Source organism: Palaemon carinicauda, chromosome 17 (assembly GCF_036898095.1).
Source record: "Palaemon carinicauda isolate YSFRI2023 chromosome 17, ASM3689809v2, whole genome shotgun sequence".
Lineage (NCBI taxonomy): Eukaryota > Metazoa > Arthropoda > Malacostraca > Decapoda > Palaemonidae > Palaemon > Palaemon carinicauda.
In genome coordinates, this window is record NC_090741.1 from 96,244,563 (window position 1) to 96,249,938 (window position 5,376).

The window sequence follows — 5,376 nt, forward strand, 5'->3', positions numbered from 1 at the left end:
ACTCCTAACCTACTAAACTATCGCACTATAATCAAAGATAAATAATAAATTGTTCCTATCATTCACGATCACGACAAGCAAAGATAAACAAAACTGTACTTACTGTTAAAATATATAATAACTTCCACGCTGGTCGAAAAATGATTAAATAAGGTAAAATCCAGCATTCAAACACAACTGAATCGAGCAGCAGTCCAATCAAAATAAGCATTCACCCGAGACATTCACCACTGTCGTAACCTAACTAAAAACATAAACAAACAATCTCATTTGTACCAACAGTCTTTCTCACCACCAACGATCGATACACCAACTACGTTTGCGCTCTCTCTCTCTCTCTCTCTCTCTCTCTCTCTCTCTCTCTCTCTGGATTTGGCAAAAAACAAAAATTGAAATAAAACAAAAATAAATCCTCCACACCAAGTGCCTCCCCGATAAAGAGAATTCGTTATTTTGATTGCTCTTAATGGGAGAGTACCACCAATCAAGCAACACAGAAAGAGAGAGAGAGAGAGAGAGGAGAAGAGAGAGAGAGAGAGAGAGAGAGAGAGAGAGAGAGAGAGAGAGAGAGAAGTTGGGTCTTTTGTTCAGTTCATGTTCATCAGTAGTAATTTTTGTGCAGTTTCTGATTTGCGTTTTATGGGGAGTTATTTCATGCAGATAATAATATTAATAATAAGAATAAGAATGATAAAAATAATAATGATATTAACAACATTATTATTATTAATAATAATAATAATAGTAATAATAATAATAATAAAATTGTTTCATCACATATAATGCTAGTTTGGCAAGATTTCCCATTGACGTGTGACGGGCCGAGAGAAGGTTGTGAACTCAAAGGCAGGAAGCAATCAACTGAGTTATATTATTAAGGAACACTCTCCTTTATATACAAAACCTCAAGGCAACAGGACATAACATGCTCAAGAGACAGACAATGTTACGGAGGAAAACCAGACATGAATTTTCATGTTCGTTTTAGTGCGAGGGAAGAGCGAAGATACAAGCATAATATATACAAAAGGAATTATGTACAATTGTGTGACACACGGTTGGTACATGGCTCCCCCCCCCAAAAAAAATGACATACTGTACAAGTTAAATAGGTGCCCTGAATCTGGAAAGGTAGTAGTAAAAACTGCGCCGATTAGCGGCAGTGAGTGGCTGTAGAAGTCGTTGGTTGGGGTGCGAGCGAGTGGTGGATGATGGTTGGCTGTGTTGCCACTCCGGCTCGTCACGGGGTAGGCGAGTGTGTCCTACGGCATTCATAGGCGTGTGTGTCCTACGGCATTCATAGGCGTGTCCTACGGCATTCATAGGCGAGTGTGTGCTACGGCATTCATAGGCGTGTGTCCTACGGCATTCATAGGCCTACGGCATTCATAAGCGTGTGTCCTACGGCATTCATAGGCGTGTCCTACGGCATTCATAGGCCTACGGCGTTCATAGGCGTGTATGTCCTACGACATTCACGTCAGCTTCGGTTGAAGTTGAATAGGTATCCTCTTCGTCACGAGTGGAGGCGTTGATGGAAGTTTTGAAGGTCATGAAGTGGCTGTCCATAAGGGCACGAAGCAGGTTCACCTCACGAGGAGAGCTGTCTGCGGCAGGTTGGAGGCGAGTGATACTGGTCATTTTCCCGAGGGTGAGCGAAGCCCTTTGGTCCCCCAACGGTTGTTGAGAGAGCTGAAAAGGCGTTGCTATACGGGGGGCTGGCAACGTCGAGTACTGCTGCAGAAGGTATGCGTTGACGGCGTCATAGTAACGGTGAGAGGTGGAGGGGGGGGGGGAGGCGGGAGGAGTGATTCACTCCGGGGTCACCAATGTGACGAACCGAGAGAGGGCTGTGAACTCAAAGGCAGGAAGCAATCAACTGAGTTATATTATTAAGGAACACTCTCCTTTATATACAAAACCTCAAGGCAACAGGACATAACATGCTCAAGAGACAGACAATGTTACAGAGGAAAACCAGACATGAATTTTCATGTTCGTTTTAGTGCGAGGGAAGAGCGAAGATACAAGCATAATATATACAAAAGGAATTATGTACAATTGTGTGACACACGGTTGGTACAGACGATACGTGAATAACGCCAGAGAAATCTACAACGATCAACCTAAACATGTGTCCAAGTGAGTTTACCATATAATCAAGAAATAATTAGTTTAGAAAACTATAATGTGACCATTAGAATTAATAAATACCACAACAACAACAATAATAAAATTATTATATAATCAAAATACTCATAGTATGAAATAAGAAAAAGTGGAAAGAAATAAAAATATACGAACTATATTTCCAGCCATTTCAAGAATTTTCCGAAAATTCGAGCAAAAATCTGATGGAATAAATCATGAAGTGAACAAGACTTGGAAACATTGGTGGTCTTTTGGGAAAGAATTTTCTATTTTCGTATTCATGATTCTTCAAAACAGATAACATATGTTTAGGATATGTCTTTTCAAGCGGAATTTTACTGGTGACACTTTTCTTGTGATTTATTAAATGTTTTTGTATTTTTTAACTTAATTGAACATTTAAAGTTTACAAAATTAGCCGAAGTTGTCATCTGAGAGAGAGAGAGAGAGAGAGAGAGAGAGGAGAGAGAGAGAGAGAGAGAGAGAGAGAGAGAGAGAGAGAGTCCTTCGGGAACTAGAGATTTGCCAATGCATCCCTTTGGTGTCGCAAAAGACATTTCAGTTCATTCAAAGAAAAACCAAACTTGGTTTTCGGTAAAGTTTAGCAGAAGAAGAAAATTTTTCCTTTAAATGTTGTGAAAAAGCTAAAACAATGGAAAAAATCAGGTGATTTCACTTTAGGAAGATATGAAGACGAAAGAATATTATAGGCTGACAGGAAGGAAAATAAGGAAAGCAATCAGAGAGAGAGAGAGAGAGAGAGAGAGAGAGAGAGAGAGATAGCATTATATAAATTTGTCTTGATATATTTTCATAAATCATACACAGGCAAATATATATATATATAAATATATATATATATATATATATATATATATATATATATATATATATATATATATATATATATATAGATATAGATATATATATATATATATATATATATATATATATATATATATATATATATATATATATTTATATATACATATATATATATATATATATATATCTATATATATATATATATATATACATATATATACATATATATGTATATATATGTGAGTGTGTGTGATCGTGTGTGTCTGTGTGTACAAACGGTGAATAATAATCGTTTTAAAGCAAAATCTCAATGGTGAAAACAATTATAGATAATCCTTGATTTAATTATCATCACAGGTTCACTCATAAATGATGGGGACTTTCATTACAAAGTATTATTATTATTATTATTATTATTATTATTATTATTATTGTTGGTGTTTTTGTTGTTGTTTTTGTTTATCATCATTATTATTATTATTATTATTATTATTATTATTATTATTATTATTATTATTATTATTATTATTATTATTATTATTATTATTATTATTATTATTACAAGATAGCTATAATCTTAGTTCGAAAAACAGGATACTATAAACCCATGGGCTTGAACAGGATAAATAGCCCATTAAGGATAGGAAATAAGGAAACAGTTATAATAGCGTGCCCTCAAGCAAGAGAACTCTACCCCAAGATTGTTGAATACCATGGTACAGAGACTATGGCACTATCCAGGAAAATGTCCACAGAATAATTACATTATAGTAGTGAAGCACTTCAGTTAAGAAGAATTTTTCGGTTATCTTTTGTCCGGTGTATGAGGAAAGAGGAGAATGTGTAAAGGATATACTAGAATATTTGGTGCTATTTGGCTAGTCAAAGTACCTAATAACTATCTAGCGGTAGTACCTTAATGGGGGCTGGTGCCCTGGCGATCTAAGTACGTAACTTATAAAAAAAACTCCGATACTAATGAAACTTGTCTAAAATAAACGACACTTCTGTGAAAGCAAAATTCAGAGAAAACAGAGGCTCTGTAAAATGTATTTGGAAGTTACAAATAAATTCCCATTAAATAAAAAAAAATATATAAATAAATGTATATATACAGTAAACATATATGTATGTATGTATATATATACATATATATATATATATATATATATATATATATATATATATATATATATTTATATATATATATATATATATATATATATATATATATATATATATATATATATATATATATATATATGCGTGTGTGAATATATACATATACACACATTTTATATATATACATACATACATACATATATATATATATATATATATATATATATATATATATATATATATATATATATATATCATCACCATCATTATTGTTAGCCGTTACTAGTCAACTACAGTACAAAGGCCTCAGGCATGTTCCATATATTTATAATCTTTCTATGCCAATCCACACCCACAAACTTTCTTAGTTCCCCAATTTATAGTCTTCTCATCATTCCCCTTCTTGTTTTGCAATATTTAGAGACCCATTCTATTATTCTTAATATCCATCTATTACATACTGCTCTCTTTCTGTATCTTATTGTAATTCACATCATTATTGTTTCCATATCTCTCCGAGTTGTAACTAGCTTATGTTCTAAGGCTTTAGTAAGGGTGTAACGGTCAAAGTTTCCGATGCATAAATTTAAAACTGGTAGAACCACCTGATTAAATACTTTTAATTTTAGAGAAAGTGTCATTCTACGTTTTTTTTTTTTTTTTTTTTACCAAGGGCTCGCCATCCTATGATTATCCTTCTTCTAATTTCTGTCTCTTGCCCTAGGGAAACACTACCGTCTGTCCTGAGTAGTGTGTTCATTAAAATCTCATTGACCATTATCTTAGTTTTACTCATTCATTTTCCGTCCTACATTTCTGCTTTCTCTATTGATATCGTCTATCGTCTTTTGTAATTTCTCTCATAATTCAATAAATACAACCATGTCATCTGCAAATCTCAAATTTTGTACAGAGAGAGAGAGAGAGAGAGAGAGAGAGAGAGAGAGAGAGAGAGAGAGAGAGAGAGAGAGAGAGAGAGAGAGAGAGAGAGAGAGAGAGAATAATATAACTTGACTGGTTGATTAATAAATAAATACAATTCTAAACTGTTTCTGAAAATCAATATTTCTTCATGATTATCAAAAAAAAAAAGAACTAAGAATAACTACAAATAAATAAATATTTATTGAAATGAGAGATAAGTAAAAATTTCTTTGGGAAGGAAGTATTTGTATCCTGTTGCCATAAGGATCTGGAACAAACATCCTAACCTTCATAATCCCTTCAATATAAAAACAAAGATATTCTGAAAAACCTTTCTGTCTCATAGATTTTTAC